Here is a 23,071-nt window from a genome sequence, read left to right as displayed (position 1 = left end):
TAGGTAAATAGCAGCTGTTCCTCTTCACTGATCGTAAAAAAAAATTAGAAACAGAGATTTGAGATATTGGGCAATAGTTACTGGGAGATGAAAGGAAGGAACTTAACATTACTTTTATTTGACTCAATTACTGACATTCAAAGACCAATAATATCCAGTGCTGATCTGCAAATCCTTTTCTAACACTCTGAAGCTCTGAACTTCATTTCCTTCATCTGCTCAAACACTGTACTGCAAAACAAAAACTTTGCTCCTTATTGAAACATGCAGGTTTTTTGGAGGATTAACAGGTTGCTTGCAGAAAGATTGGTTCCCTTCTCGGACAGTCTAGGACCAGAATACCTCATATCAGAGTGGGGTTTCATATTTAAACCAGAGATGAGGAAGAAATTATTCTCTCAGACAGTTGTGAATTGGTGGAATTCTTTGCAGCAGAGGTTTGTTGTGGCTGGGTCAATAAGTATATTTAAGGCTGAGATCGACAGATCTTTAAGCAATAAAGGTATCAAGGATTATGGGGAAAGACAACAAAGTGCAGATCAGATTGAATCTCATTGAATGGTAGAGCAGAGGTGATGGTCTGAATGGTTTCTTTCTGTTTGTAAACTCAATGGTCTTGAAATGAGGCTGCAAAACTCTCCGCAGTAAAATGTGCAAAATGAAAAATGCATGGAACCCTTCAGAAAGCTGAACCAAGGTGAGACATGGAAAGGGCAACACAAATGATAGTCAATGTGGCTGATTGATCCGGAGTGATCTGTTTACCACGGTAAACAGGAAAACTGGTCTTCAGCTCTCACATTGAGCTCGACTCAAAGTTTTGGCAAAGATCTATAGCTCAGTTTGTGGGTGAGTTGTTGACTTGTTCGCCGAGCTGGCTTGTTCTTGCTCAGATGTTTCATCACCATGCTAAGTGACATCATCAGGAGAGCCTCCGTTGAAGCAGTGTTTTTCTCCTCTGCTTGGAATTTATACTGTTTGCTCCGTTATGGTGAGTAGTGTCATTTCTGGTTTTGATCTGTGTGGGTTTGTATAGGTGTCCAATTCTTTATGTTTGCTGATTGCATGATGGCTGGAGAACGATGCCTCTAAGAATTCCTGTGCATGTCTATGTTTGGCTTGGGCTACTATGGTGACCTTGTCCCAGTTGAACTAATGGCCTTCATTGTCTGAGTGTCTCGATATGAAGGAGAGTTTGTCATTCCATTTTGCTGCTGGTTGAAGTTTTTGAATTCCAGTGTCTAGTTTCATTCCTGTCTGTCCGATGTAATGTTTACAGTCGTAATTGCATGGTATTTTGTAAACCACATTGGTTCTGCATGTTGTGGGAATGGGATCTTTAATTCTTTTAAGTTATTGTCATTGAGTGGCTGTGGGCATGTCGGCCACCATGATTCTGAGTGGGCTGCGGGGTCTTGTCGTCACTTGCAATATATTCTTGATGTATGACAGTGTGGCCAGTGTGTGAGGGCGTACTGTGTCCTTCTATTGTTGTCTGTTTAACATCGGCAGCCTCACCAAAATTCCCTCACACAAGGTATTGCTGCAGAAGACCAGATAATCCCAGTTCCCAGGCCTGGAATCAGAGCCTCAGTAGCCCAGCCGCGAAGATACAACGGGAAATGAGGGATGGCAATGAGCGCACAGGGCTACTCTGTAGTCCCTATTACACAATCGGTGAGTGTGTCGTCCTTCTACGATGGTACAGAGGTGCGTAAAATGCCGAGGCTGTGAGCTTCAACCTCACCCAGAGATGCTTTTATTGACACGGAGCAGGGATTATTGGGTCATTGGGCTGTGGGAAATATCACAGAGCAATATTGGTCAAAACAGAATTTGAAAAAGGACGAACTTCTTTTGTTGGATCTTGAACTGTCCCAGAGAAATGGCTCAATTATCAACCATATTAGAGATTGCTCTCCCATCCGCTGAGAGACTCCCCCTGCCTGTTAAACTCAATATTTGTATGTCTATCTCTGTGTCTTTTAAAATTTGATTTTTATTTCATATCCACGACCTTTTCATTGGAACCAGTTGAATTTTCATGTGTTTGACACCATTATGGAGAGGAAGTGAAAAAACCTAACAGCTGTGGGTTGTGACAATGGAAGGCAGAAGGGTGAGAAAAGGATGATCAAGAGAGTGGGGAACGATGATAGCCTTCAGATGAATTTGAATGTCATAGTTCACAATCCAGGGAAAGTTATCACCCACAGATAAATAACAATGAGAAATATAACAAAGACAGAATTTGCTGGTGAAACTCAGTAAGTCTGACGGCATCTGCGGAGAGAAAGCAGGGTTAATGTTCCCAGTTCAGTGACCCTTCTTTGGAATGAGGGAAGTAACTGTTGGTTTAGCGTTTACCAAAAGTTCAGTCAAATTATGCGTCTGCCCACCTGTGTGGGTTGCTGGTCTGCTTGGCCCCTTTGACATTGTGTGCCTGTTAGTCATACATTTGTGTGCGCTTGTGGGGGCGGGGGGTGGTGTAGAGGGAGCATGCTGGGCCCATTACCCAGATGGTCACTGGATTGAAACCATTCTCTGCTGCTTACAACAAATTGATGTTTGTTAACAGCTAAGTTAATTTTGCTCACATTGTCTCTGCATCAGCTTCTTGCTGTCAGTAACCACTTCAATCTACATTTAAAACGCGTTTATCCTGACATGGACACACACTGTAAATGTTACAAACATGCACCAGCTGGTACTTTTTCCTTTCACTCAATCCCTTTCTCAACAGGAACCAACACCGGTGTGATGGTCCAAATGGCCTTCTCCTGTTCTCTGTCACTCTGGGATGATCTGAACAGTGAAAGTTATTCTCTACAGTAAGGCAATACAGCGAAGAGATAGCAGTGCAGTGGTGATAATCCCTGGGGACTGAGACACAGCAGCTGCTGGAGTTTGAATTCAATGAATAAAATCTGGAAAGTAAACATGAATTTCAGGAATAGAGGCCGTGACTTTAATTTCCTGAAATCCTATTCATTCATGTCCCTTTGGAAGGGAAGTCCTTGCATGGTCTGGCATACAAGTGACTTGAGGCCCACAACAACATGGTTGATCCCTATCTGCTGTCTGACATCAGTTCAAGGTAAATTAGGGATGAACAACAAATGCTGTCCTGACCAGTGATACCCACCTCCTATGGGAGAATAAGGAAGAACAAAAACACATTCACAACAAGAAAAAAATAGGCCTTCTCTCTGCATTGACTTGAATTCACCTGATCGCCCAATCTGGACAGAGACAAGGACACCCACAGCACAGAGAAATCGGGGAACTGTGCGGACTGAGGGAAGGATTCAATTACCCACTGAGGTGGAAACTCATTTACTCAGGTGTACTGGGGCGAGGTTGTTCACCAGTCCCATGTGTGGGAGGGGATCATTCAGAAAAATAAAATCTGGAGCCACCCACAAATTCACATATGGTTATACTCTGCTGTTATAGCTGCTGCGAATTCCCACCTAAGAAGGAACCATATCTGGATACCTGTTTCGAGTGGAAATCTGAGGGTTACTCGACCTGAAAGATTATCTCTGTTTTCTCTCCACAGATGCTGCCAGTTCTACTGACCTTTCCAGTAATTTCTGTTTTTTATTTGTTTCTGATTTACAGCAATTGCAGTCCTTTCAGATTTTAATACGGTGGAGGTCCATTGTTTTCTGATGTACAACCATCATTAAAACCTAGTTGTAGAACCCATAATTTAGAATAAATATTAATGTAGTTGTCCATGATGAAGAAAACCGTGGACTGCAGGGAGTTATCAATTAAGTGGAAAGATAAAATGGTGAACGGAATTGAATCCGGAGAAGTGAGTGATAATGAATTCAGGGAGACTGAACTATGAAAGTGAGGAATAGTTAGTGGTGTAGAGGAACAAACAGACCTTGGAGTGAACATTCACAAATCCCTGAACATGGTTGAACAGGAAGATCAGGTGGTTGAGAGGGTTTGACGTATTTTGTATGCACATTATTCTGCTGATAGTTCCAATTCAGTTTCTCATCAATATTAGCACCCAGGATGATAATAGTGGGAAGTTCCATAAAGATAAACCCAGTGAATGTCACTTGGCTGTGGTTAGATTCTCATTTCTCAGATTTGGTCATTATTTGTTGGTACTTGTTGGTGCAAATGTTCTTTGTCACATGGCAGGCTCACTTCAATGTTGTCCAGGCATACTGCATTTAGATATCTACTGCATCAGTATCCATGGAGCCACAAATGGTGCTAAAGTATTACACAATCATCAGCAAACATTCCCATTTCTGACCTTATGGCGCAGGGAAGGTCATTGATGAAACAGCTGAAGGCGGTTGGGACTAGAACCTGATCCTGAGGAACTCCTGCAGCTGAGACGATTGCCTTCCCACAATCACAAGCCTCCCCTTCTGTATTCAGTATTATCAAACCAGGGTGAAGTAGAGTGAGGAGGGTAAGAGAATGTACATTGGAAACAGAGAAGGAAAAGGAGCAGAACTTTAAAACACAGAACAAGTAGAAAATAAACGTGTCCCAGCAGTGCAGCACAAGGTAACTGTCAAATACAACCTGAGAAGGTCAGAGTTATTGTTGCTCCGACAGTTTAACTGCAGGTCCATAACAGTGAACCATCAACAGTTACTTAGGGCTCAGAAACTATCTGTATGGCTTAAGATAGTCACGTAAGTATTACTCACCCAGCTGTGAGCTGACGCTGGGATAGAGAAGCACTGAAGATAATGTGGAAGTGGAAGTTCTGTTGAAATTAGAGAACTCAGAACTTTGTCAGAAACTGAACAGCAACCTGTTTTTGTAGTAAGTAACTGACAATTTATTTTATATCAATGTTACATGCAACCACTCTGACGTGAAAATGCCTTCATATGCTGTTTTGAGCTGTAAAAGGTGTCGAGTCTCCGAGCTAGACTTAGAGAACTCTTCCGCATGTATGTGGCACAAGTCTGATTAAATTCACCTTGTTTCGATTTACTGAAATCTGAAGATGCAAGCTTTTCAAAAACCAGCTATCAAAGGAAGAATAATATTTTCTGGTTCCTATTGAACTTAGCATTGTCATGACTCCTTAATACAATGCTCTGTCAAATGGAGCCTTAAGATAGGGGATAGTCCCTCTCACATTTGGAATTCAGCTGTTTGGTCCATGTTTGCACTAAGAATGTCGGGAGGACAGGAGATGAGTGGCCCTTGCTTAACTCAAAATGAGATCCATGACTATGACATTATAAAGCAAGAGCTGTTTGATGTTATGGTTGTCACCCTGTTTTGACTGCATTTACATACTGACAGGCCAGACAATTGACTGAAGGCTTGTCCACATAGACCACATGTATGGTTTCTCTTTACTGTGAATGACACTTGCTCCTTCCATGTTCAAAGCTCTTGAGAATTAAGTGTTCCTGGCAGTTCTTGATCCAGTGTTTGAGTTGAGCTGCCTGTCAGTAAATGCGCCCTTTCCAAATCCCTGGAAAAATAAATTTAAAACAGTTACAAGTAGAATGACAGCTGCTGGATTGTCACCTGGATCATTAAAAAACTGCAGAAGCTGTAAATCAGGAACGAAAAATAAGTTTGCTGGTAAAGCTCAGAAGGTCTGGCAACATCTGTGAATGAAAAAAACAGAGTGAATGTTTCGGGTCTGGTGACCCTTTCTCAAGTTCAAAGGAAGGGTCACTGGACCCGAAACATTAACGCTATTTTTTTCTTCACAGATGCTGTCAGACCTGCTGAGCTATTCCACTTGGATCACTTGATATTTTTGAAAGGACAGAAGATGAAAAATACAGGACAAATCAGGCTGTGGGAACTGGCTTAAGAGCCAGTCATTATTTGTGCAGAGCCACGGGAGTGGGAGTTTGAGTGAGACCACAACAATGCTGTCGGTGTAACAATACAAACTGTACAATGATCTGACCATAACCTGTGTCAGTCTGTAACTGGATACGTGTAAATAACCTAAGCTTGCTGAAAATGCATTCCTGCAAGCAGGTGGGAATTCACGGGCCACCTTCAGATAATTAATTCCCCCATTTGCACTGGTGAGATTTGTATTTGGAATATCGTGTTCAGTTCTGGTCACCCTACTTAAAGAAGGTTGTTATGAAACATTTCAGGGCAGATTCAGTGGACAAAAACCTGGAATAAGTGGATTGCCATAAAAGGAAAATCTAGAGGAAAATCTAGACATTTTCGGCCTGTATCCTCTGGAGTTTTGAAAAGAAAGAGGAGACTAAATTGAAACATGAAAGATCCTGAGGGGACATGACCAGATGCATGGTGAAAACGTGGTCCCTCTTCTGGGAGGATCTCGAACTGAGGGTCATTGTTTAAAGGTAAGTGTGAGTCCATTTGAAATAGTGAGGAACATTTCTTTTCTCTGAGGGCTGAGACCTTTGTGATTCCCTTCATCAAAAGGCAGTGGATGCAGAATCTTTCTATTTAAAAAAAGGCAGATTCTTGCTGACCAAGACGATGAAAAATATTCTGAGATATGCAGGCACATAGCGCTGAGGTTGAAATTAGATCAGCAGTGATTTTATTGAGTCGCAGAGCAGGTTTGAGGGGCCGAGTGGCCGACACTTGTTCCTCGTGCCTTTGTTTGAATAAACCGCAGGACAAAGAAACTTGAGTCTTGTCTGATTCCTGTGGGTGAGGGGGGTTCAGGGTTTGAGCTCCCACTTCACTCACCCAGTGGATTAGTTCCTCTCTACACCCCAAACAGCTTCAATTAACATTATTTTTTTTTCAATCACATGAGCTGTCATCCTTCTAACTTTCAGGGAATACATCATTCCTAGTGGGATGATGCATTTTAAATCGGAGGAGAGAACACACAAATTAGGAATCAAGAGTTGTCCATTCTGCCCCTCGAGCCTCAAAAAGGTCAAAGCTGATCTATTTATGCTTCGATTCCACATTAGCACTTTGCCTCAATAGTTTTTTTTTAAAAAAAACATCCTGTGGGCATTGCTGGCTGAGTTTAGTTGTCATGGAGAAGGTGGCAGCGATCTGCCTTCATGAACCACTATAGTCCATGAATGGTAGGTGGACACATAATGCTGTTAGGGAGAGAATTCAGGATTTTGACCCAGCAATACATTTCCAAGTCAGGATAGTGAGTGGCATGGAGGGAATTCACACCCAACACAGAGTCTACAGCACGGAAAAAGGCTCTGCTGGCTCTATCTGATCTTGACACTATCTTGCAAGTACTCTGTTATTCCATCTTTTATAGCTGACCCTAACATATTTTGCCAACCAACAATTTTATGCAAATTCCCTGTTTTCTTTCTGACTCCCTTCTTACATATTGGGGTTACATTAGCTATCCTCCAATCCATAAAAACTGACATTCTATAGAATTTGGAGGATAACCGCTCGTGCATCTGCTGTTTCTACTGCCACTTCCTAAGGTACTTTGAGATGAAGGCTATCAGTCTCTGGGGATTTATCTGCCTGTTATCACATGAGATTTCAAAATATAATTTTCCTACTAATACTGATTCCACCTTCCCATTAGACCCTGAGATCCCCTTAATTTTGGGACATTATTTGTATCCTCCTTATTGAAAACCTCAGACATATCTAATTGGTCTGCCATGTCTTTGTACCCCATTATAAATTCACTGTTTCTGCTTGTAAGGAGAGCCCATATTCTTCGTGACCAGTCTTTCACCACCAATCTTCAACTAAGAGTTTAATGATGATCATGAAACCGTTGTTGATCATCAGGAAAAAAAAAGTCTGGCTCACAAATACCCTTCAGGGAAAGGAACTGTTATCCTTACCTGGTTTGGTCTGTGTGTGACTCCAGCCGTACAGCAATGCAGTTGACACCTGATAGTCCTCTGGGCAATCACAGATGGGCAATAAATTCTGGACAAGCCAGCAAAGTCCGCATCCTGTGAATGAATATAAAACAAAATTCTATTGGGTGTATGGTCCCTGCAGCATGCACTCATGTTCTGTTTTCTCACTCTTATTAAATCCCTTTGTTTCCCTTTGCAGAAACCTAAACTGCTCCCAATCCTGTTGTCAGTTGTTTTATTCGCCTAATTGTGTATGCTGCTTCCTTAAATTTAATACTGGTTCATTTCCCTTTCTGTGCTGTGGTTTGATCATGTTTCCCATTTTGTTCTTATGCCAGGCTGCGATGAGTAACTTCCACAGCTTGCCCACGTCCTCTTTCAACATTTGCCATTATCCATTTCCCATCATCCATTTAAACACGATTCACCATTTATCACAAATAGCTCATGTCTCATATCATTTTAACTTCTTTCATTTAATTACAGGGCCCAAGACTCAGAAACAACAATATCACTCTAGCGTTGTGAAGAATTCTATACTATTGTGGGCTCTCATCCTTAAGGGCCCATACTCAACGAGATTGTCAATTATTCCATCCTCATTATACAATATCCATCTGCTTCTTCAACATGTTGATTCATAAAATTGTACCATACAGACGCTAAGGAATTTTCCTGCACTGCATTGTTACAGTTGTGATTTGGGCAATTTATAAGTAGGTTGCAGTCACCTTATGCCTCATATCTCTCAATTCCACCCTGATGCCTTGCCTAAAATTACTGCAGCTTGGGGTCCATATGCAACACTAAGGTCATTTTCTGTCCATTGGTGTTTCTCAGCTCAACCCAAACAGACTCCACTTCACTACACCCTATATCCTGGCTCACATCAGTTTCCTGTTTTAATCAGCAGCTCCTGACAAATCCTTTTCCCTCTTTCCTGCCCAATCCATCTTCCTCAGACAACCCACTGATTCCAGGTTTCAATCTCCTAAACCTCCTCTGAGCCACTTTGAAAAAAAGAACGGAAGGCCAAAACCTGCATACAGTATTCAAGATTTGGTCTGACCCCTTCCTTGTACAAATGAAGCAGAACATCTTTTCATTGATTATTATTTGTTGTCATAACAAGGGAGATGGCTTCGTAGCTTTCTGGGTTTCAGACAGGTCTTAATCAATTGGGGCAATGGGCTGAGGAATGGGAGATTGAATTTTATTTTGATAAATGTTTGTTTTACCACAACGCAATACTTCACAAAGGCAGGACTTACACAATTAATGGTTGGACTCTGGGTAGTGTCGTAGAGCAGAAAAAAACCTAGGGTTTCAGGTACATCATTCTTTGAAATTTGCATCATAGGTAGACAGGGTGGTTAGGAAGGCATTTAACACACTTGTCTTCATTGCTCAGGCCTTTTGAGGACAGGAGTTGGGAAGTGATGTTGGCGAGTCCTCTTCTGGAGGACAGTGTGCTGCTCTGGTCGTTCTGTTGTGGGAAGAATATTGTTAAACTGGAGTGGGTTTGGAAAAAAAAAACTTACCAGGATATTGCCAGGAATGGAGGGGTTAAGTTATAAAAATACACTGGATTGGCGGGAACTTCTTTCATGGGAAGGCAAGAGGTTGAGGGATGATCTTATGTAGGTTTAATAAAATAATGAGAGACACAGATAAGGAATAGCAAAAGTCTTTTCCCTCAGGTGGGGGATTTCAAAACCAGGGGCATATTTTTTGAAATGAGAGGAGAAAGATTTTTTAAAAAGGCATGACGGGCATCTTTTTGTTTTATATAGAGTGTTCAGTATGTGGAATGAATTGCCAGAGGAAGTGATGGATGTGGGTAGTTACGATGTTTGAAAAACATTTAGATAAGGACATGAATTTGAATGGTTTGGAGCGAATATGGGCCAATAGCAGGAATTTTTTTAAATAAGGAAAACATTGCTGCTATCACTAGAAGAGATGTTTCTGAAAAATCATCCCATGAAAACATATGTTGAAATTAGAAATAAGAAATAAGGAAGGAACAATCACCTGATGGGATTGTACCACAGGCTTCCTCATTGTCAGAGGGAAACTGAGGAATAAATATGCAGAGAGATCTCAGATATGTGTAAGAATAGCAAGGTTATAATAGTTGGTGATTTTCAGTTTCCAAACATTTACTGGGACTGCCATTGTGTTAAAGGTTTAGATGGTGAGTATTTTGTGAAATGTGTTCAAGAAACTTTTCTTTATCAATAAATCGATGTTCCTATGGAAAAAGTAAGGCGTAGCAAGTGACTGAAGAGACAGTACAGGGAAAGTCTGAGTCTTATGACAGAATTACTATCAGTTTTAAAACAATTATGGAACAAAATATGCCTTCCAGAAAAAGTAAAAGCTTTAATTGGAGTAAGGCAAATTTTAATGCTGTAAGAAAAGAACTTTCAACACTTCTGAGGAAGGATTAACAGACCCGCAACATTAACTCTGATTTGTCCTTCACAGATGCTGCCAGACCTGCTAAGCTTTTCCAGCAGCTTCTGTTTTTATAACTTTCAAAAGTTGACATGAGTAGACGGCAGGCATAAGGGTGTCTGATAAGTGGGGGGGGGGGGGCTTTCAAAAATGTGACAATTCAGATTCATTATGTCTCTGTCAGAGTGAAAGGTAAGGTTGGTAGGATTTGAGAACAATGGGTGAGAAAAGATACTCAGGTTTTAGTCAAGAATAAAAAAAATATAAATTAGTAGATATAAAAAAAAACTTGGCTCAAATGAATCTCTTGAAAGTATAAACAGTGTTAGCGGCATTCTTAAACAGGAGATCAGGATGGCAAAAAGGCAACATGAAACTGCCATCGTTGATAAGCTTAAGAATAATTCAAAGAGTTTGTACAAGTGCATTAAAAGCAAGAGAGCACCGAGAGAGCAAGCAGGGCTCCATGAAGATGAAAGAGGTCAACTCTGTGTTCAGCATCAGGAGAGGAGAGAGATTTGAAAGGAATATATTGCATCAGGTTTTACTGTTGAGAAAGAAATGGAGGGGGGACAAGTCAGTGGTAGAAATATTTTGGACTGAAAACAGTTCACGGAGATGGGGGAAGATTTTTAATGAATATTTCTCCTCAGTGTTTACTAATCAGAGAATCATGGATGCTAAGGAAACAAGGGAAGCAAGTAGGGATGTTTTGGACCATTGAGGTGGCGTTTGCAGCCTTAAAGCACATTAAGGTTGATAATTCCACTGGATCTGATAAAGTCCATCTTTGGACACTGTGGGAGGCTGGGAAAGAAATTGCAGAGACCCTTGCAGAGATTTTTCCTTCATCTTTTCTCACGACTGAAATTCCAGAAGACTGGAGGGTGGCTAATGTTGTCCCATTGGTTAAGAAAGGTAACAAAGACCAGCCAGGGAACTACAGGCCAGTGAACCAGTGGTAGACAAGGAATTGAAGATGATATTCAGGGAGTGGATCAACCAAAGCTGGGATATTCAAAATCTGGTTAGGGATAGTCAGCTTGGATTTGTGCACAGGAATCATGTCTGACAATCTATTCAAGTTTTTTGAGGAGGTGAGCAAGAGGATTGATGAGGTTAGGGCAGCGAATGCTGTCTATATGGACTTTAGTAAGGCCTTTAACAAGGTCCCATATGGCAGCCTAGTCATGAAGGTTCGGTTGTGTGGGATCCAGGGAGAGCTAGCTCATGGGATTCGAAATTGGGTCGATGGTAGATAGCATAGCGTGATGGCTGAACTTTGGTTCTCGGACTGGGCGGCTGTGGCTAATGGTGTGCCACGGGGGTCGATACTGGGATCTTTGTTATTTGTCCCTTACATAAATGATCTGGATGTGAATGTCAATGGCATGATTAGTAATTTTGTATCATCTGCAAACTTAAGAGGTATCGTTGAGGTATCAAAAATTACAGGGGATTGTGATCAGATGGGGCAGTGGGCTGAGGATTGCCAAATGAAATTCAATACAGCTAAGCGTGAGGTGTTGGCATTTGGAAAGTTAAACCAAGGTAGGAGTTATACAGTGAATGGTAAGGTTCTGAGGAACATTGTGGAGCAGGGAAACCAAGAAGCACAAGTGCATAGTTGGTTGAAAGCAGCACAGGTAGACAGGGTGGTGAAGAAAGCTTTTGGCATGCTGGTCTTCTTCAGTCGATGCATTGCATTTAAGAGTTGGGATGTTATGTTAAAGATGGACAGATCATTGGTGAGGTCACACTTGCAGTGTGGTGTCCAGTTTTGGTCACCCTGTTACAGGAAAGGCATAGTTAAACTGGAAAGTGTGCAAAGAAGAGTTACTAGGATTTTGCTAGGAATTGTACGCAAGTTGTAAGGAGAGGTTGGCCAGGATTGGACTTTATTCCTTGGAATGGAGGAGAATGAGGGCTGACCTTACTGAGGTGAATAAAATCATGACAGGCATAGATAGGATGAATGCATGCAGTCTTTTTCCCTGGGATGGGGAATGGAAAACTAGAGTGTATAGATTTAAGGTGAGAGGGCGCAGATTTAAGGAGGATGTGAGGGGCAACTTCTTCACACAGACGGTGGTGCATATTTGGAATGGGCTGCCAGATAAAGTGATTGAGACAGGTACAATAGCAACGTTTAAAACACATCTGGGTAGGTACACAGATGGAACGTGTTTGGAGGGGGATATGGACCAAATACAGGCAGTTAGAAATTGCTGAGTGGGCACCATAGTCAGCACAGACCAGTTTGGGCCGAAGGGCCTGTTTCCATGCTGTATTACACTGACTTTGAACCTCCAGGTCCTGCTCTGGTGCATCAAATCATGTTGTGGGAAGTTAAAGAGAAAACACGGGGCCCCTTTGCAGAAATATTTGTATCATCTATAATTACGCGCGAGGTGCCAGATGACTGGAGAGTGGCTAAAACTGTGCCTTTGTTTAAGGGACATAAGGAGAAGCCTGGGAGATGTAGACCTGAGTCTGACTTTGGTCTTGGGTACGTAGTTGAAGGTAATTGTGAAATGCAGGAGTTATGTGTTTGGAGAGTCAAGGAATGATTAGTTGATTGAGTTTTTTGGAGAAGTAGCAAAGAAGATTATTGAGGGTGGAGTGTTGGATGTAGTTTATTTCGACAAGACTAAAGCCTTTGACAAGGTTCCACAAGGTGGACTAAGTAGTAAAATTCGATCATATGGGATTCAGGGGGAGCTTGTCAACTGGATACAAATATGGTTTAGTGACAGGACACAGGGACTGGTGGTGGAGGGTTGTTTATCAGACCGGATGCCTGCTCCCAGAAGTGTTCCACAGGGGTCAGTGCTCGCTCCAATTTTGTTTAGCTATATATAAAAAAAGCGATTTAGATGAGAATAGTGGAGACATGGGCAGTAGGTTTGCAGATGACACCAAAATAGGTAGGATAGTGGACAGCGAAGTAGGCTGTCCAAGATTACAAAGAGATCTTTATTTATAGGGTTAAGAGGCTGAGGAATGGCAAGTGGTGTTTAATTTGGATAAAAGCGAGGTATTTCATTTTGGTAAAACAAACAAGATCAGTACTTGTACAATTAAATGTAGGGCCTTGGGGTTAGTGTTGTCGAACAGAGAGACCTCAGGGTTCAGGCCCTTAATTCTTTGAGGTTGGCGTCACATGTAGAAAGGGTGGTTAAGTTGGTGTTTAGACTGCTTGCCTTCACTGCTCAGACCTTTTGAGTATAGGAGTTAGGATGTTATGTTGAAATTGTGCAGAACATCAGTGAGACCTCTTCTGGAGTAATGTGTCCACTTCAGATCTCCTGTTCTTTGAAGGATATCATCAACCTGGGGAGGATTCAGCAAAGATTTAGCACAAAGTTGCCAGGAGTGGAGGTTGAGAATCATAACGAAAGGCTTGATCGGTTGAGGCATTTTTCCATTGCAGTCTAAGAATGGAGGGGTGATTTATATGTTTATAAAATCATGAAGAGTACAGATAAGGTGAATGGAAGATCCCTTTTCATTTGGGAGGGGAATTTCAAGACTAGGGGGCTGGAGAAAGCAAGCTGAAACGTTCCTTGTTCATGTCTGAATCTGGACGGTTCTTATTGCCAGACTATTTGACGAAGGGCCAAAGAGATGGAGGTTAGGGAATGCTTCTCATGGCTGGATTAGCTTTCTACTCTGGGTGGCTTCATGGTACACTTACAGTCTATAGGTTACCAGTACTGGAGGGTATGAGTTATGTGGAGAGACTGGGGCTTCACTGGAAAATAGGAGGTTGAGCAGTGAATTTCGAGAGATTTATAAAATCGTGAGGGGTATAATGTGAACAGCAAGGGTCTTCTCCCTTGTCGAGGGGAGTCCAAAACTGGAGGGCATTTTTTAATGGGAGAGGAGAAAGATTGAAAGGGCAGGAAGGGGGAGCTGTTTCAAACAGAGGATCGTTTCTATGTGGAATGAACTGCCAAAGGAAGTGGCAGATGCAGGTACACTTCCAACATTTAAAAGACATTTGTACAGGTACATGAATAGGAAAGGTTTAGAGGGATATGGACCCAACTCAAGCAAGTGGGACTCGTTTAGTTTGGGAAGCCTGGTCAGCATGAACGAGTTGTAACGAAGGAGGCTGCAGAACTCAGAAATAAATTTTTGATATTTTGAAAATAGTTCACATTACAGGAGACGAAGTGCTAAATGTTTCAGAAAATATAAACGTTGATAAATCTCCAGTACCTGATCTAGTGTATTCCAGGACATTGTGGGAAGTAAGGGAGGAAATTGCAGAAATATTCGCATCATCTATAAATATGGGTGGGTGTGAGATGACTGGAGAATGGCTGATATTATCCCTTTGTTTTAGAACGGATGTGGGAGAAGCCTGAAAAATATGAACCTTAGCCTAACACTGGAAAACAGTGACAGAATTCGAGTCGGTATGGATTTACGAAAGGGAAATCATGTTGGACAAAACTGCCAGAATGTTTCAAGAATGCAACATTTAGAGTTGAAAAGGCAGTGGATGTGGCTTATGTCAGCTTTGAGAAGGCATTCAAAGGCCCCACAGAAGAGATTAGCACGTAAATTTAAAGCATGAGAGATTGGGTATTCACAGGGATACAGAACCGTTTGGCACACAGAAACAGTCAGAATAAACAGGTCATTTCTTGTATGCCAACCAGTGGCCAATGTGGTACTGTGGTCCATGGTGGATCCCAGATATTCATACAATCAATTAGTTATTTAAATGAGAAATGTGTCTCAGTTCGAGATTATCCAGTTGGATTACAAAACTAGGAAAACACAAGTCACTGACAGTGAGCATGCAGGTGTAGCAGGGGGTGAAGAAGGCAAATGGTATTTTGACCTGCAGAGTTAGAGCATTTGAGTACAGGAACAGGGATGTCTTACTGAAATTGTACAGGATCTGTACAGACCACACCTTGGATGGTATGTGTAAATTTGGAATTTTTATTTGAGGAAGGAACTTCTGGTTGTGGAGGCTGTTCACAACAGTTGATTAGACTGATTCTTGGGATGGCAAGACTTAGATATAAGGATAGGATGGATTGATTAGGATGAAATTCACAGGAGTTTAGAAGAACGAGGAAAGATTTCACAGAAACCAAAAAAAATCTAGGTAAATACAGGAAGGATGTTGTCAATGTCCAGGGAGTCGGAGCTTAGGGCCATGGGCTAGGCTGTTAAGGGTTGAAATGAGGAAAGTAAAAAAAAATACAGAGACTGGTGACCCTGTGAAATTTGCTGCCACGGAAAGCAGTTAAGGCCGAACACTGGATGTTTCCAAGAAGACGATAATATGTATAGTTGTCAGGGCTTCAGGGATCAAAGGGTCTGGCTCTAAAGTGGGAAGAGGCTGAATAGAATGATCAGCCATGATCAAAGTGACTAGCGCAGAAGGATCGAAAGCTACAATGGCCTGCGCCTGTTCCCATTTTCTATGTTTCTATTCTGTTGAAGGTGGAACATGAGAACAAAATGACGAATATTGACAAAAAAACAGCACGACCTTATCACCACTGGATGAAAATCCTATAACGCATTACCAAATTGCAACATGGGAGCTACTTTACGATGCAGATTGCAGCAGTTCAAGAAAGTGCAGAGTGATTTTGGTTGCTTCTACAGTGGCTGCTCTGTCTCTCGTTTTCAATCCAGTTTTCAAGTTGTTGAATGCCCTGAGAAAAGTAACATAGTATGACAGAAATAACTTTGGAAGTTTGCTGATACTGGGGGAAGCAAGGGGTGGGATAGGGGCTGGAGGTACAGAAGTGGGTAGTGTTGGGGAAGAGGGACAATGAGAGAAACAACTGGCTGGATTTTGGGCGGGGGGGGTGATGGGCGAAGAATAACCCCAATATCCAAACCACACGGCTCCAACCTGTTCAGCTCTCTCCCTCCACTCTGTGGTCTTTCTCTGAGCCTCTGTCACACCAGCAGCCAGCTCAGCATCAGAGATGTGCATTTGGCCCAGTTTTAAAGTCCTTCTGTTTGACCACATTCTCTCCCAAACTTGCTGGCACCAGTTCTCAGATGCTGACCTTATTAATGGCCAAAAGAGTCTACACAGTTTTCAAATAAGAAAGAACCTGCAATTGACTTCCAGGCCTGGCCTCAGAAACCAATAATTGATTTTGTATTTTTTTTTTAAGCACAACTGCTGCTCACAGTCCAGACGTCACTGTTCAACTCTCAGATTCAAGCCAAAAATTATTTAAAAACTCAGCGAGGGTGCGAACACTGGACACAGTGGAAAGACCTCTAACCAGTGAGTACACATTGGAGTTCTGCTTTACTGAGAACACCTCTCATTGCTGTAATCACATTCTGAAGTGGCTTGACAGGGTAAAAGCTGACAGGACTTTCCCTCTCACAGGATAGTCTAGGCCTGTATCAGAAGCCGGAGGCTCTCTGCAACCTACACGCAGCACCAGAAGACCCCTGTTTGAGACTTGAGACCTAAACTGAGCTATCATGCAGCCCTCTTGCTGGAATACAGCACGGAAGCTACCATCCCCTTTAACCTGTACTCACCGCTTGTGGCTCTCATGGAGGACCATTTCATTCTGGATATTGCTCCCAGTACGCATGCTCCATAGCTGAATACACCGGTGTGACATCGAACGACCAATAGCAAGCAAGAGGCAGGACAGAAAAGGCACCGGAAATGATTCTCCTCCAACCAATCAGAGGACAAGGGCAGGGCCCAATTCTCAGTAAGGATCACCGGATCCGAAACGTCAACTGTGTTGACTCCGTCACAGAAGCTGCCGGACCCGCGGGGCTTTGTTTTTGTTGACGTCATTCGCGCGGCGGGTGGGCGGGGTTATTCTTCCACCAATCAGGGGGAGACAATGGGAACTGCGGAAGCTGGAGAGTGTGAGATAACAAGCTGTGGGGCTGGATGGACACAGCAGGACAAGCAGCATCTCACGGGCACAAAAGCTGGTGTTTCGGGCCTAGACCCTTCTTCAGAAAAGGGGGATGGGGAGAGGATTCTGGAACAAATAGGGAGAGAGGGGGAGGCGGACTGAAGATGGATAGAGGAGAAGATCGTTGGCTGTTGGTTTGTTCACCGAGTTTGGCAAATGAATTGCAAACGTTTCGTCGCCAGTTGAGAAGACATCATCAGTGCGTAGTTGCTGCTGCGTAGGAGAAGATAGGTGGAGAGGTGGCAGGCAGGTCAAAGAGGCAGGGATGGAGCCAGTAACGGTGAGTGTAGGTGGGGAGGTAGGGAGGGGATAGGTCAGTCGGGAAGGATGGACTGGTCATGGGGTCGGGATGTGGTTAGTAGGAATGAGATGGGGTGTGGCTTGAGGTGCGATGAGGGGACAGGTGGGAGGAAGAACAGGTTAGGGAGGCGGGGACGAGCTGGGCTGGTTTTGGAATGCAGTGGGGGAGGGGAGATTTTGAAGCTTGTGAAATCCACATTGATCCCATTGGGCTGCAGGGTTCCCAAGTGGAATATGAGTTGCTGTTCCTGCAACCTTCAGGTGGCATCGTTGTGGCACTGCAGGAGGCCCAAGATGGACATGTCATTTGCAGAATGGGAGGGGGAGTTGTTTAGTGCGAACCGAGCATTGGTGATCTGCAAAGTTGTCCCCAAGCCTCTGCTTGGTTTCTCCGATGTAGCGGAGCCACAACGAGAACAGCGGATGCAGTATACCACATTAGCAGATGTGCGGCCTGGGATCGAGGTGATGGGGGAGGGGGTAGGGGCAGGTGGAGCACTTTCTGCGGTTGCAGGGAAAAGTGCCGGGTGTGGTGGGGCTGGAGGAGAGTGTAGAGCAGACAAGAGAGTCACGGAGAGAGTAGTCCATCCGGAAAGCAGATAAGGGTGAGGACAGGGTGTGAGGGATGAGTTGTGGAAAATGTGGGAGACACGGTCGAGGGAGTTCTCGACCACTGAGTGGGGCGAGGTTGCGGTCCTTGAAAAATGAGGACATCTGAGATGTACAGGTGGTGGAATTCCTCATCCTGGGAGCAGATGCGGCGGATTTGGGAATAGTGGATGGCATTTTTGCAGGAAGGTGGGTGGCAGGAGGTGTATTCCAGATAGCTGTGGGAGTCAGTGGGCTTGAAATGGATATTGGTTTCGAGGTGGTTGCCGGAGATGGAGACAGAGAGGTCCAGGAAGGAGGGAGAGGCATTAGAGATGGTCCAGGTGAACTGAAGGGTGGGGTGGAAGGTGTCAGTGAAGTGGATGAACTGTTTGAGCTCCTCGTGGATGCATGAGGCGGCATCGATGTAGTCATCACTGTAATGGAGGAAGAGGTGGAGTTTAGGGCCTGTGTAAGTATGGAAGAGGGATTGTTCCACATAATCTACAAAGAGGCAGGCACAGCTTGGGTCCATGCAGATACCCATGGCCACCCGCTTTGACTGTAGGTAGTGGGAGGAATTGAAAGGGAAGTTGTTGAGGGTGAGGACGAGTTTGGCAAGGCGGATGAGGGTGTCAGCGTTGGGGGACTGGTTGGGCCTGTGGGAGAGGAAGAAGCGGATGGCCTTTAGGCCATCTGTATGGGGAATGCGGGTGTATAGGGACTGGATGTCCATGGTAAAGATGAGGTGTTGGGGACTGGGGAATTGAAAGTTTCGTAGGAGATGGAGAGTGTGGGTGGTGTCACAGAAGTAGGTAGGGAGTTCCTGGGCTAAGGGTGAAAAAATGAATTCCAGTTAGGTGGAGATAAGTTCGGTGGGGCTGGAACAGGCAGAGATAATGGTTCAACCAGGGCAGGCAAATTTGTGGATTTTGGGAAGGAGATAGAAGCAGCCGTTGCAGGGTTGGGGAATCATGAGGTTGGAGGCTGTGGGTGGGAGGTCACCTGAGGTGATGTGGTTGTGGATGGTTTGGTAGTCGGGCGTGGGGTCATGATTAAAGGGGCAGTAGGAGGTGGTGTTGGAGAGTCGGCGTGTAACCTCAGCGATGTAGAGGTCAGTGTGCCATACTTCAACTGCTCCTCCCTTGTCCATGGGTTTTATGGTGAGGTTGGGATTGGAGCAGAGGGCTGCACATTCTGCAGGGAAGAGGTTGGAGTGAGTGCGAGGTTGAGGTTGAGGCATTTGATGTCACGATGGCAGCTGGCGATGAAGAGGTCGAGGGAGGGTAGAGGACCTTGGGATGGTGCCCAGGAGGAGGGGGTGCATTGGAGGTGAATGAAGGGGTCAGTAGAGGGAGGGTTAGGCTCGCGGTTAGAGAAGTAAGCATGGAGGCAGAGGCGGCAGAAAAACTACTCAACGTCCAAGCGTGACCGGTATTGATTGATGTGTGGGTGGAGGGGGACAAAGATGAGTCCCTTACTGAGGACTGATCGTTTGTCCTCAGTAAGGGGGAGGTCTGTGGGGATGGTGAAGACTCGACAGGGCTCAGTGTTTCTGTCTCCTCTGGAGCTGCTGGCTGTGGAGGCTGTGGGCGGAGTGACATCGGAGATGGTTGTGGGTGGAGTTGCGTCGGCAGTGGGCAGAGTTGCATTGGCATGGGCGGAGTTGGATCGGTGGTGGGCGGAGTGCCTTTTGCGTTGGTGGTGGGAGGCGTGGGGTAGGAGGAGGCAGCAGCGGTGACGGTAGGTATGTCCTCAGTGTCTATGGTATTGGACTCGGAAATGGAGGTGGTGGCATTCGCTGTCCCGGAAACGGTGTTTCCTGCGGCGGAGGATGTGACATCTTTCCTGGTGGTTCCGACAGTGGCCACATGGCCAATGCTGGCGGGCACATTGTGGGGGAGTTCCTGGGTAGGGCTGAGGATTTGGGAGGTGGCGGAAGCCCGTTTTGGATGGTAGGTACCAGGAAGTTTACTGTACTTACGGTTTTTTGTGCCCACTAAAGCTGAGTAGAATTGTGAGTTCAGGTTGCGGATCCTACGAAGAATAAAAAACAGGAGAGCTCCTTTGCAGGTCTGAGAGAGGGAGGCTGTGAGCTGGGGTAGGCTGGATTGCAGTGCCTGGAGTTGCCGTCGCATTGCTGCAAGTGTGTGTTTTAGGAGTCGCAGGGAAAACTGCTTCTGAAGTGTCTTAATGTTCTGAATGTAGACATTGTCACGTTTGGGGACAAAATGGGAAGGCTTGAATGTGGACTGTAGTCCACTGGGGATGATCTGATTCCGTCGGCAGGTACTAAGGAAGGTGATGTGGCTGTAGTACCTGGTTTGCTGCAGGACATGGTCGAGCAGTCTCAAGGCCGAAGAGGGCAGCTTTTGGCCACTTTTCCAGGGTAATGATGAGACTGCATTAGGCTGTGTGCATGATGAAACCAGAAGCCATCCGGCGATGATTGACTGAAGTGATTCCTTTGAGAAGTATTTATCTTCAGAGGAAATCATGACCAGACTGTTCCTGGATTTATTGGACTTCAGGCGAATGACACACGATCTTGTTTTAACGCAAAATATTCCGAGCAGTCTTTTCAAGTTGAATGCTGAAACATTATTTCCATTTGTGCACGAGATTACCACCAGTGGATGGAATGTAAAAATGGAGAATATCTCAGTTAGACAATGGTGACTTATTTCTTTTACCCTTTCAAAGGATTGTGTGTTTGTGCAAGTCTTTCCAGAGAGAGATGGAGGATAAATCATTGAATATTCTTAAGAAAGAGGCAGACAGATTCTGAACGAAGAATAACACACCAATGTTATAAGGGGTGGAGAGGAATGTTTATTTGAGACCACATCATTCAAGAGCTCACTGCCTGGCGGACTTGGTTTGATTTTTCTAATCACTTACTCCTGATCCAAGTTTTCACTTGGCCACGAAGGCTCTGCCTTTCAGAATGATGGGTACAACTTCCAAATACGATTTTTAAACGACACTCTGAAAATACTCAGGGAAGCTTCATGGTTTTTCAGCAAGATCAGAGACATAGAACAAAGTTAAAATCTCAATAAAACTGCTTTAGTAAACAGATTGGGCTGAATATATGTCTTTCATAGTATAGATTACTTTTATTTGTACTGTTGAGATGAATTTTGTTGGCAAGACTAGTATTTATTGCCTCTGTCTACTTTCCATTCAGAATATGATAGTGAAACCCAGGGACACGAACATATGTTTCATGGAGACATTCAGGATTCTGAAGAAGTGTCAGTGAATGGACAATGATATAGATCCAAGCCAGGATGCTGTGTGGTCTTGGAGATTGGAATCCTCACCACTTGATGCTCACAACATATGGAAATTGTGATCAGCGATAATGAGAACTGCAGATGCTGGAGAATCTAAATAACAAAGTGTGAAGCTGGATGAACACAGCAGGCCAAGTAGCATCTCAAGAGCACAAAATTTGATGTATTATGGAAATTGTGAGACTGCTTTTTCTGTTTTCAAAAATTAAGGTCAGAGAGCCATTCAGCATAAAAACTGGACCTTCAGCTCAACATGTCTATTCCAATCAAAAAAAAAACAAAACTACATTAATCACACTTATCTTGAAGTCGACAGCCACTAGGCATGGCATTTTGAGTGCTCCTCCAGCTGCTTCAAAAAATGCTGCGTTATCTTTAATTATCTGTGACCTGGGCTGTGATTTGTCTTTTTCTTTCACATTATGCATGAACTGCATTTTGCAAATATATCCCACAACATCAAAGACAGCAATTAGGTCATAGATCAATATTTTTTCTGGAAAATCAGACCTTTTTAATTCATTTGTGACTTTAGTGTAGCTAGACCGGCATTAATTGACCTTGAAAACTTCCAGCTAGAAGTTCACCAAATTGGAAATGTAGTGGACACTGAAAAAGGTTATTCCAGAGTACAATGGGATCTTGATCATATGGGACAATGGACCAAGAAATGGTAGGTAGATTTAATTTGAATAAATCTGAGGTGTTGCATTTTTGAAATCAAATTAGGGCAGAACTTGTACTCTCAATGGTAAGGCCCGGGGGAGTATTGCTGAGCAATGAGTCTTGGTGTGCTGGCGCTTGGTTCCTTGAAAGTGGATTCAGAGATAGATAGGATAGTGAAGAAAGCATTTAACATAGAACATCGAATATTACAGTGCAGTACAGGCCCTTCGGCCCTCGATGTTGTGCCGAAATGTGAAACAATCTGAAGTCCATCTAAACTACAGTATTCCATTATCATCCATATGTTTATCCAGTAACTATTTAAATACCCTTAAAGTTGGGAGTCTACTCCTGTTGCATTTGGTACAACTTGCCTTTATTGGTCAGTGTATTGCTTGCAGTTGTTGGGAGGTCCTGTTGCGACTGGACACTGGCTAGGCCACTTTTGGAATATTGCATGCAATTCTCGTCTCCCTGCTATCGGAAGGATTTTGTGAAAATTGAAAAGGTTCAGAAAAGATTTATAAGAATGTTGCCAGGGTTGGAAGGTTTGAGCTGCAGGGAGAAACTGAATAGGCTTTTGCCTGGAGATTCGAAGGCTGAGGGGTGACCTGACTGAGGTTTATAAACTCAGGAGGAGAATAGATAGGGTATCTAGACAAGGTGTTTTCAGCGGGGTGGGGGAGTCCAAAATTAGACGGTGCGAGTTTAAGGTGAGCTGGAAAGATTAAGAAGGAACCTCAGGGGTAACTTTTTCACACATAGGGAAATGAGTGTGTGGAATGAGATGCAAGGGGAAGTAATGGAGTTTGGGACAATAACAACATTTGAAAAGATGGGTATGTGATTAGGAAAGGTTTAGAAGGATATGTGTCAAAAGCTAGCAAATAGGACAAGATTTATTGGGCACATGTAATTGGTATGGATGAAGAGAACTGAAGCCTGTGTTTCCATTCTTCACAACTTTCTGACTCTATGATTTGGTGAATTTCTGATG

General features: G+C 43.7%; 1 long non-coding RNA gene across 1 annotated transcript; it reads right to left on the bottom strand.

The window, feature by feature from the left end:
* Nucleotides 1–4,822: 4,822 nt before the first annotated feature.
* LOC132207638 (uncharacterized) lies at nucleotides 4,823–16,908 on the bottom strand. Its single transcript, XR_009443655.1, has 3 exons — nucleotides 16,824–16,908; nucleotides 7,800–7,913; nucleotides 4,823–5,476 (listed from the first exon to the last, which is right to left on the bottom strand). It is a non-coding gene; the product is annotated as an uncharacterized LOC132207638 (long non-coding RNA).
* Between the last annotated feature and the right edge of the window lie 6,163 nt (nucleotides 16,909–23,071).

This window comes from Stegostoma tigrinum, unplaced genomic scaffold (genome assembly GCF_030684315.1).
Source record: "Stegostoma tigrinum isolate sSteTig4 unplaced genomic scaffold, sSteTig4.hap1 scaffold_116, whole genome shotgun sequence".
Lineage (NCBI taxonomy): Eukaryota > Metazoa > Chordata > Chondrichthyes > Orectolobiformes > Stegostomatidae > Stegostoma > Stegostoma tigrinum.
The sequence above is the reverse complement of the archived record's forward strand: the minus strand, read 5'-3'. Positions and strand labels throughout refer to the sequence as shown.